At 36.8% G+C, this 12207-nt stretch overlaps 1 protein-coding gene across 2 annotated transcripts in view; it reads left to right on the top strand.

Moving 5' to 3' along the window:
- Positions 1 to 12207, top strand: part of LOC129767387 (putative transcription factor SOX-15) — a 174049-nt gene that overhangs the window by 77400 nt on the left and 84442 nt on the right. The window lies entirely within an intron of this gene.

Raw genomic sequence — 12207 nt, 5'->3', positions numbered from 1 at the left:
GTTTGATTCCCGTTGTGGTCGGGGAATTTTTCGTCAAAGAAAATTCTTCCGACTTGCACTGTAGTCAGGCGTATTCTAGACCTTGCCACTCCAGAGTAAATTCAAGACGGTGTTATTCGGCATATAAATCTCAACCAAGTACTACTTATAAAAATGACGCAAGTAATGCTACGTTGTGAAGGCAAAAGTTCTACTGGAACGTTAGTGTTTTTAGAGGCGAACGAACTGCAAAGTTTAAAGCCTCTTAAAAACAAAGAAAGAAGAAGAACGTTAGTGCCATCCAAGAAGATGTCAAACCGATATACCGTTCTGAATCACATTTCGGACGCTTAAGGCATATGATGCAGAAAACAGATCTAAACTTTATGCACAGGTATTATTTGGTTGATATTTTTAATAAATGAGTTCAATATGCTTTTAAGCTTTCTACTTTGGTACCTATTTGATTGAAAACACACAAAAATCATAGAATAAAATGCTTTTCAAATGAAGCGAATAAGAATCAAACTTCGGACACTAAATCAAATTTCGGACAGATTGAATTCAAATTTCGGACACTTTATTTTGTTATTTTTTGGACGAAAAATTACATTACACTTGATTATATTTTATAGTCAACTGTAAAACACTTACCAAGCAATCACAGTAAACTGTTAACAATGATGAGAACTGATGAAACACGGGAGAAATTTAAATATTTATGAACGGGTAAATTCTACGTGCTCACGCGAAGCAAACGTCAAACACAAACGATAATGAGTAGTGTTGTAAGTTTTCTGCCGATTATGTTATAATTTAAATGTAGTTCTCATGTGAAATGATAGTGAAACCAAGGGATTACTCTAAGGAAGCAATTGTGATATTAATTTGATAGTTATATCATCAGTGCATTAAGCATTTCAAGATATTAGAACAAAGTGTCCGAAATATGATTCAGAACGGTAGTGGTTCTCAGATTTTCGTGAAAAGTGGTATATTTGTTCTTAATCGGAAAATATTAGACCTGCATTTTTTTATTTTTTCAAAAAGGGAAAAATTTTGATTTGTTAACCATCGGTTCACTTTGGAAATTCATGAGTTAAAAACGAAAAAAAATCACATATCTGGTTTTTGGATATGTTATGTAAAAAATCCGCAGTTTCATGAAAAAATATCAAAAAAATAGCGCCCTCTAGTCCAAAGCTTTGAAAACAACAAGAAAAAAATACAATCAATAATTACGAAAACCAAAAATAAAAGAATAAGTAATTGGCTTTAATTTGATATATTGATCATCTGAAACCGTTCGTCCGTCCGTCACCCTAAAATGAAAATGAGCACCCTGATGAAAAAATAAAACAAATACTGGTCTAATATTTTGCGATAAACAACAAATATACCACTTTTGACGGAAATCAGAGAACCACTATATCGGTTTGACATGGAATGGCTGAATAGAGCAACAAGTTTTCTGCAAGAAAATCTTGAACAAATATAATGTCTGATAATAATTTTATATTATAATGATGTGTTTTAGTAGAAATACCAGGCAATTTGTATAAAAATAGTTGAGAAAATGTTATTTAGGCTCATTGGCATTTTAGCTGTAACAGAGTCGAATTTTAAACGTGTACATGTTACATGTTTATCGTATCTATAAATTGTACATTACACAGTAGCCTTTTTCAGCTTCCAAAGATACTTCTTGTATAAATAGAAAATAGTCAACAATTCGACTAGAAAGTAATCTCATTTTGTGAAACATTCGAAAACGAACCATATATAGTTTTATTTTCTTATTTTGTAACGATCAGTCCCAGTCAGTCAGCGCTTTTCTACCAAGGAGCTCAACATCGTCCCCAAGGGACCGACGCAGGGTTCGACGTGTTAAACACTCATGTTAAGCCGAGCTACGATTTTTTAGTTCAATATCGGCTCAAAATTGAACCAACAAGAGAAATTTGCTGGTTCAATATTGGCTATTTTTTGATCCACTATTACAATACAATATTAAAATAAGGAATAATGAAATGGTATTTTCTAAAAATTGTTAATGTTTTGTTTATTTTATTTAGTTCTTGTTTTTACAATTTTTTATTTATTTGCCATTTTTGTTGTTGCAGTTTCTGAATTGTTTCTGGCTAATGTTCAAAACATTTTTTTATTTAATATTTAAGATTTTGTAGCTTCGGTTACCAAGGTTTCTGCATTAAACAGACGCACAGACGTCGAGACTATACGTCTTTCATCGCGAATGAAAGTCACTGAATTTTAGAGTTCAAAAAGTTTTCACTAAGTTTGTAAAGACAGATTAATAAAAAAAAGTTTAATACAAAGGATTATTCAAATCGTTATCTCGGCCAAAAATCGAAATTTCAAAACCTTAAATTCTAACAATCTAGCACCTTCCCGAACAATGAAACAAATGTGGTTTTAATGCGCGGAACGTGGTGGTGGCAGACACCTTTATTCTACAATCCAATCGAATCAAAAAATCCTGAACGGAGCGCAATTACGAAATCCGTTCGAATCGAAACCAAGTTGTGAAAATGTAGCAACCTTGCCACGAAATTCGACGACATTGAGCTTCATGTTACATTTCTGTGAAGCAAAATACTAATGGATTTTCGTGTGAATGAATATTAACTGTGAATGAATATTAACTTTTCCATACAAAATATGTATTTTGAGTAACAGGGTAACACTTTTTCTACATGTATTGAAAAAATCTAGAACGAAAATTGTGTCCAATAATGATTTTATATCAAGAAGATAAAATTTTAGTGGAAATGAAATTTATATCAAAAAAGCTCAGTGAATATTCAAATAATATCAGGTAATTTTTTTTCCAAAAACGTTTATTAATCAGGCTCAATTACTTATTATCTAACGTTTACATAGTCAAATTTCATCTTAAAATATAACATATTTTGTATATACAGTGGAGCCCTGATTATCCGCAAAATAGTCGGGCTAGATCAACGCGTATAACGAAAATCGCGGATAACGCAATAAAGGGCTAAAAATGAGGTACAAACACGAACAAAAATTTTAGCATGAAAACTATGTTTTATCAATACAGAAATTACTGAACTATCCATTTGTAAGGTCGTGTACATCAGTGATCAGATAATGTGAAATCCATGACCAAAACAAAAGAGCAATACTCTATCACTCACTGTGATATTATTTAACAGTGATATTATTTCTTTTGAGAAATTTGTAAAGAGGGAGCATTAGATCAAGTAATAGTTTTTCCTTAAATTTTAACAATTTTAATTCTTTTCTGCTCTGCTAATATGTTAAAGAGTATGTTGTTTCACAAATACTGGTGAATTATTTTGACAGTTGTTTTGCGTCAAGGCGAGGTTGCCATATTTGCACAGCTTCATTGGATTCGAGTCGAACGGATTTCAGAATGCAAAAGTCAATTTCAGCCGAATCGTGAAATTCGATCGAGTTCCGAATCAGACCAGATCCCGGAATATAAATTAGAATCGCCATATTGGTAAGAAACATTGTCGTGTCTTACACTTGCTTGATTATAAGAGATCTAAACTGCAACATAGTAAACTTGAATTCAAGACAATCAAGTTTCAGCTTCAGCGTCTTGCCTGAAACTAAACAAATCAATAGTTAAATGACATCCAAGTTGGCTAGCTGTCAGTTTTTGCGTTCCCATTCAGCGTGGTGTGTACCGGGCTAGAGTAGAAGGCAAGCGAAGTATATTTTGATTGGTAAACAAAAACCTTTGTGACGTGTTAAATATAAATTTTATATTAAAAAAACACACGACTTCATTATACTTTAAGCCAAAATACTAAAAAATACTTATAAAACGGTTGCAATCAGCTGACCTTCCGTTCACTCAAAGCTGCTCTAATGGCCATCCAATTTAATCGTATCTTCTATTTTTTCGCCAGTCAACTTATCACAAGTCTTATCTGCAATCCAATCGCGTGCCCGCGGTCTCTCGTTATCAAATTCTGACCTTCAACTTCCCATTGAACCTAAAGTACCCATCGTATCCGAACGTTGTCATCGAAATTTTTTTTTTCCGCTCAAATAACGAATGACGCGATTCTGCGAGCATTCAGAGAACACTGGATAAGTCTATTCACGGTTGATTCCATGTCGATTCGAAACTTTACTCACCCGCCGGGCTTCTGCATTCAATTTCCGGTCCTGTAGCAGTAGCGCTACAGGGTGTGGCATTTTTATGGGCATATAATTGCCCAATCGGTAGGAAATTGGTCGCCGTATCAACGTGATTCGAGCTTCAGTTTTATGATCCATCGGAATGAATTGTTTTGGGATTTACTTCTCTCGTCGGAAACGGGAAATCGACGGAACGAGGTTTGTGTATTCAGAGTGTGATAAGATAAGTGTCGATTGCGCTGGAGCACGTTGTACCGTAAATCCGAATCAATAATATTGGAAAACCAGTTCAATCAAACCATCTGAATGTTCAGCCTCGGTCTTATGGTAATTTTAAAGCTGACTTTATCAATTTATTTGCCAGATTTTAATCTAATTTTCCGTAAGATATTCATGAATTACTTTTTTCCTCAATCTGTTCGAATAATAAATATTATGACAGACAGTTATCGATGGGGCCTAATTGCGTTCTAGCAATTTATACATAAGTTAGAATCTAATCGTCGCGATATTTTTAGCCCTACATTTGCACATTATAAAAAATTAAAAATTCCAGCTTCTTATTCATCTGAATCTCTTCTTTTTGCTGTCATTGCCCAAACGTCAAGATTTATATTTATTGGTTTTGCATTTCCATTTTCCGATTCCTTCGACGCGTTCATTCTCTTCAGCGCTCTCTCTCCCTCATTAGCGATTCTGTTTCTTTTCGGCACTCAATTTCCTCCCTCCCCCTGGCAAGCATTCGATCCCATTTATCGTGTTCTCTTTCCGATCCATTCTGTCGATATATCTCGGCATGATTTTGCTCTCCTCCACCTGAACATGTGTATGTGAGCACGCGAGATATGGATTTGTCTCGCTTTGATTTGTACTTCTTCCATCTCTGTCGGGCCGATGGTTTCCTCTGGAAACCGGCTCTCCTTGTCTGATCGACTGCTGTTGCTGCTGAGCTGTAGCAATTAGACACCGCCCTCTTTTAATTCGATACCATTGGTCGGTTTAACATAATCTCGGATAATGTTTGCTGCCCTACCAATTTTCTCTTCAGCAGCTTTCAGATTTTCACTGCTGGCGACGCGCTTGATTTGCTATCATGCTCTCTTTCACCCTGCGCTGTGGAACCGTTGCGCGGTCCGTTCGCGCAGTGTTCCGGACGGGTTCCGAGCGGCGGATATTTATTTGCATCGCTAGACTAACCCGACAGGGTCGACCGTGGAAATATATGGTATTGGCTGATGGGACATTGGGGCTTTCTCTCTCGGAAGCCGGGAACAGCAGCAGCAGTCTGCGAGAGGCGGTAGCGGCATGGTGAGACTGTAAATCATGCTGTTTACAAATAAATCAAGTCACCTAAGATGGGTATGTGGAAGACACGCTGACAGCCGTACTGGTAGTCGTCGCATTACCGGTAGTCGATCGGAATTTCACGAGTTTGCGCTTCTCGACTTGGACTTATTGTGGTCGGAGAAGGGGGAGATGAACGGACATGATCGATGCTTTGCGGAATCCTAGCAAATTTAGATGGAGGAGACAGTATATTTAGGGAGGTATTTTATTGTATGGGCCTGTGTTCTTTCTAATGATTCCACGCGCTCTATTTTAAATAATCATTTTATTCGTGACTTATAGCAAAATGGAAATTCTGATTTCGTATTCATCATTCTCTCTTATTCCGGTTAATTGGATGGGAGTAGATTATTGGACTAAACTTGTTTCTCTGAAGAAAAATATTCTGGAATAATTCGTTCAACAATATTTCAAATCCCTCATCCTATCATTATTTTTCTCCAGATTCTTGAAATAATATTTGACAACGCAAATTTAGAGGGGGTTTTTCGTAGCCACATTGGTTGCGCCATACATCCATACAACTGCTCTGCTCTGCTAGGAACATCAGACTGTTGTGCTATAAATAACACAACAATGATCATATCAACTGTCTCTGCTGTCCGGTCTAACTGAACAATAGAAGAACAAACGGAATACTCTTACGCCTAAATGGATACCGTACAATGTACAACTTATAGATCCGATGTACCATGTACACGATCAAAACCCGGCTCTGTCACAGCTAAAATGCTAATGGGCCTAAATAAATAAACAAATGGGTTAAAAAAACGCTAATTTATCTAAGAGCCTACCTGTTCAAAGTTTTCACTGAAGCACAATTGTCGGTGTCCAGGGTTCAATAGCAAATACACTTTCTCGACATATCCGAGATCAAAATCTAACGTATGCATTTAAAAAAATTACTAATTTCGGGCGGAGATGAAAAAAGGATAGTTCAACGGACCACATTTTCTTGAATGCTACATTCATGAAATTTTTTCAAAATTAATCATTCGACTCCTTTTCGGGCAGCCTTACGGTAGTTGACCGGAACTTTAACTATGATCGATGAAAAGATAAATGTCAGCATGTTCTTCAGATCTTTCGTGGCCTTGGTAACCAACTGCTTCTCTGTTTGACGACAACATTATTGCAGTAGATCCCCCGTTTGTGGTATGCTTAGCAATTATCCCTCGGTCACAGCTGGCGGATTTTGGGAGAGTTGACGGACTCCGGTACAACGTCTATCTTCAGCCGCCATTTTAGCCATGTACTTGTCCACAGTTTAGCCGGTTGCTCCGACCTCCCGGCCCAAGGCACGAAACGATGAGGCGGCTACTCTCGTCCTTCTTCTTCAGCTTCTGTCGTACATTACGGTTGCGCAGCATTGTCGGACGATCAAGCCAGACTTCTATTCGACGCTCTCGCCATTCTTCTGAAGAAAAAGGATGTCGAGATCTACTGTCATCTAGATTTTTTTGGTCATCTAAATCCCGAAATTCGATTTTTGATAAATAATTTTACGGTTTTCAAAAAAACTGAAACTTTGACGGCTGTGTGACATTGGTAAATAAAGTTCGATTTAGCTTAAATTTCGCATAGGATATTTTTCGCGGGAATCATCATTTTGCAGGATGTCCCTTTCTGTTACAGCTAAAATGCTAATGAGCCTATTAAATAAATAAATAAAAAAAAATATCTTCATCAACCTGATGTAGTAACAAAACTGATGAAGCTTTCGCACCCTCGGCAGTCGAAAACGAATTTTCATCATCGTAGAATTATGTGTTTGATGGCTAAACAATGTTGACTATGCCATCGTCGGTCAGGGCCTCAAACTCCTCATTCTCGTCGTGTACGGTATTGTCCTGGTCAATCAATTTCTGCAGAATCGAAAGTATGTGGTCTATTGACAACGGGATATCATTATTCTCCATGACTTGACAATGGAATCAGCCGGTACCTCGTTCCAAGCCACTTCTTTCGATAAATTTCTTGGTTCATCCTCTTGCCTCATGCCTAATTTCAGAAATTACGAAAGCGTTGCCGAGAAACTTTATTGGATTGATTTTTATAAATTCAGTATTCCGTGCATTTTGCCGATCGAGCGAAGTATAATAGTCACAGGAGGGTTGTGTCCGAAACACGACCGCATGGTTGATGTAAGCTTACGCTATGCTATCTATTGCATACTTATTTTGGACGTGTTTGAAAATCTACATTAATAAACTCTTTGATTATGATTTTATGGCTCTGAAAAGGGCCCTTTTGTTTGGGGATAAGTCGTTGGATGATGCATATCACGATAAAAGATGTTGAAGTAGAATAAGATATGTTGCCCTCTGTGGCCCCGGACAAGATATCTCATATGTTCTGTATAGACGAAATAATAAAAGTCTGCCTACGAATGCCAATAAATGACTACTGAGTGTATACATTCACTCTTAACGTATATCAGTTTAGTTTCGAAAAAACAACAAATCATGCAGCGTCAAAATCACTTTCATTAAAATTTGTTCTTCCCGTTAAAAAATCACCACAGGAATTCATCGAACTTGTGGTGAAAAGAATTTCGATTGTGTTTCAGTTGGGTTGTGATTTTTTTACAGAACCTAAAACACTCTAAGATGGCATTTCTATCGCTCGTCTAACAAAAACCACTAAACTTATGCGATGAACCAAATGCGTGAAGAAACTTTAAGTGCTCAATTGCAAACAGGCATAGCATTTCAAATGTGCCTTTTTATTAACGGTACCGTCGTGCGGGGATATTTTTGGCATTCGGGGATATTATCGGTAGTATTAGTGTTATTCACCAAGAACTGTGTAAGCTCTCGGAAATAAACTAGATTCTTCTTCTTCTTAAATGGCACTAACGTTCCTAGGGGAACTTCGCCGTCTCAACGTAGCATATTTGCGTCATATTTATTAGTAATTAGTTGAGATTTCTATGCCGAAAACACGCCTTGAATGCATTCTGAGTGGCAAGCTCTAGAATACGCGTGACCACAGTGCAAGTCGGAGGAAATTTCTTTGACGAAAAATTCCCCCGACCAGAACGTGAATCGAACCCGAACCCCCGGCATGTTAGGTTTGACGCTAACCACTCGGAGCACAGAATAAACTAGATTCCAAAACATTAATATCTAGATAGGTGAACAACGAAGACATGCCTCACATAGAAGATGCTGAACGATGGTGGCCTTTCGTGAGTTGCAAAGGGTCAATTCGGAAGCCGTAGCAGTTAACTTTTAAAGGTACTTTTACCGCATTCTAGCTGTCATCTCATTATAGCTTCGGGCTTCAGAAAGTATTGAGTCGATTTTCTTGGGGAATTGTAATTGTAAAATCGTTAACAACATCATAACGATGTTACCTGCTTTTCAGTTAGGTATCAAATCAAGGAAAAAAACAAAAAATTTAATCTGGAGCGATTTTACTTGATGAAGTTCCTTATAGTAATTCGAAATTATATTAAAAATCTCACTAAAGAACGAAGGGGCCCCCAAAATATTAGTTTTGACAAGAGGTTTCTTCATTATACAAATTGATATTATACTAATTGATGATTGATATAGACTATATTTTTTTTCCTTTTCTTTTTCCATTTAACCATAAATATTGGTTTCGAGATTTCTGTTGCAGTTTGGCTCTAGTCAGCGAGCAGTAAGCAACATATATCAAGGAGGTAGTTTTGAAGCTTAAACATTTAAGAATATGCTCTAGATAGGACTCGAAACCCGATTATTTACCGAGTTATAGCCATTTGAGTGATGCGGCATCTAATCTAGCACGACCATGACACAACTTCAAACTCATTTTTATTGAAATTAGTTTTTTAAAACTGGTGTTCACGATATCTCAAGTTCTACGAAACGATTTATTCCAAAATCGATGTGAATAAATCTTTTAAGTATTATACATCTCTCCATTGCATCAATAAAAAATCATTATTTTTTTTTTATTTTACTATTAGAAAAAATAAAATCCTAATAAAATACTCACCTAAAAGCAATTTTATTTTTCAAACGGCCTCCATTTTATCAAAAAAGTATTTTTTGACGTAGGATTACGTCTTTCATTTCTATACAGGGGTGTAAAATCAAAGTTTCGAAAACGAAAGCGTTACGCCGGAGACCGAGATTTTGAGCGTTAATAGCTCCTAAACAACTGAACGAAATGGTATGATAAACACTTCATTCGAAGGATAAAATGTCTACGCGTTATATACTTGTTACTTTTTGATCCAAAAACTTTTTTCAATAGTCTTAAAATTGCTTTCAAAACAGGCTATTGAAATCACCAATCGGTATATAAGCGAGCGCCGCTCGGAAATCCACTCAGTTCTAATTGAACAGCGATTGGAGCATGTTGTCGCGGTTGTGATGAAGCTCTTCGTTTATCATGAAAGTGCGGATGAACGGTGTCACCAAGAGCCTGTTTGTGCACCCTAGGCCAGAAGGGAATCCATCAGGAGGAGAGTGATGCCACAAACGGCTCCCCGGGTAGACATCGCTACACACACATACACGCGCGGAATTCTTTCCGTTTGGATGCCATTCAGCATCGAGAAAGTTCCAGACAGATCTAATCATTTCTGGAAAATAATCTGCCAGTTCCTCTGGGAATTCAAAAATACATTCATGTGAAAGAGTTTATTTGAATGTTTTCTATCCATGTAACACTGTGACCAAATATTTTTCAATCAAGTACTATTAACAGGTGGTTATCGAGTTAGTATTAACCACTGGTGGGCTTCCAGTATCGAGGAAAATGTGGAAATATCAAATCATGCTGGAAAATAATCTGCCAGTTCCTCTGGGAATTTAAAAATACATTCATGTGAAAGAGTTTATTTGAATGTTTTCTATCCATGTAATACTGTGACCAAATATTTTTCAATCAAGTACTATTAACAGGTGGTTATCGAGTTAGTATTAACCACTGGTGGGCTTCCAGTATCGAGGAAAATGTGGAAATATCTAATCGTTACTGAAAATAATCTGCCAGTTCCTGTGGGAATTTAAAAATACATTCATGTGAAAGAGTTTATTTTAATGTTTTCTATCCATGTAACACTGTGACCAAATACATTTGGTTTTGTGATTTTTCAATCAATCGCAATTAACAGGATAGCTTCTGAAGATTATTCTTCCCCATCAGTAGGATATTTCCGTATCCAATATTGTATGTTCCCGCAATCGATTATTGCTCAGTCGCTGAAAGTTCCTAGCTCAGAGAGTTCATTCCCCTCTAGTTTGCCTTCCAAATTGCCATCGTAAACCACACCTTTTCTCGATTCAATCACACACAAAAAGCATACTTAAGCGATATTCTGGTGGTGAGACACATTCATTTTTCGTGAGGACATCGACAAGACAACATCGTTGCCTAACGTGCTGGAGGAGGTGGACGTCGAAGGATCAACACATACACGCGCAGAATTCTTTCCGTTTGGATGCCATTCAGCATCGAGAAAGTTCCAGAAAGATCTAATCATTGCTGGAAAATAATCTGCCAGTTCCTCTGGGAATTTAAAAATACATTCATGTGAAAGAGTTTATTTTAATATTTTCTATCCATAAAATATCCATATAATACATTTGGGTTTATGATTTGTCAATCAAGTACAGTTAGCAGGTTAGCTTTTGAAGATTATTCTTCAGAACAAGGTTTTTCGTATCCTATATTGGATGCATAAAACCTTGTGCCTCCAACGTAACGCTCTCGTTTTCGAAGTCCCCCAAATATTCATTTATTCATTCATTCAGAATGGATTTAGATTCAACTTCAAACAAATGATCTCTAAATCAACGATAGTCCTACGTCACCCTTGCGGTTATACCATAGATATAACCCACTTCCTGTTTTTAATTTGTCCGAAGTTCATACCATAGCGGTACCTTTACTGCTTCATTATCTGTTCCATTTTTATGTTTGGGATAACCAGAATGACTGGAATCATGTGGCACATTGAGACTTTTTACTTTACCAGCTTGTAACTATTTTAATTTGGAGTTTTTTTTTACGTTTCATTCTTATTGTATTGTTGAAAGATAAAGAAGCAAATAATGAAATGATGGATGGCAAATTTTTTTTTTTTATTGGTTCAGAGCTCGAAGAAACATCCGAATTTCGTGCCTCTGCAATAGAACGAGACACGAGGTACTGTATTTATATTTTAACGCACATACTTCTGCGTATCACAGATAGGAAACATTGCGATATCTGACACAACTGATTTGCTCGATACAAAAAAAAAAAAGAATGGGAAAGAAGAAGCATAACATTGCATCGCAAGCCCTACCCCTGGCAGTATGTATAAAACAAATAGCTGGACCACAACGAAGCGAAGAAATGAAAAACCAAAATAAGAAAATACGCAGAGTGACCGAATTCGAAGAAGTAAGCAACAACCTCGGCAACGGCGGTAGCCAGCAAACGAGCTTAAATTTTCCTGTCAAATCCTGAACGAAAAAACGGACGTGTGCCTCGCTCATTCACGACTCATCAGTCATCCAGCTACCGACTAGACGAAAGCAGGAGCGAGGCTTTTCAAATTTCCTTTCTCAAGGTTCATGTTTTCCATATTGGCCTTTTTCTAGGCTTGAGAATCATGTGGCACATTGAGACTTTTTACTTTACCAGCTTGTAACTATTTTAATTTGGAGTTTTTTTTACGTTTCATTCTTATTGTATTGTTGAAAGATAAAGAAGCAAATAATGAAATGATGGATGGCA

The sequence above is a fragment of the Toxorhynchites rutilus genome, chromosome 2, assembly GCF_029784135.1.
Source record: "Toxorhynchites rutilus septentrionalis strain SRP chromosome 2, ASM2978413v1, whole genome shotgun sequence".
Lineage (NCBI taxonomy): Eukaryota > Metazoa > Arthropoda > Insecta > Diptera > Culicidae > Toxorhynchites > Toxorhynchites rutilus.
This window is presented reverse-complemented; position numbering and strand designations above follow the sequence as displayed.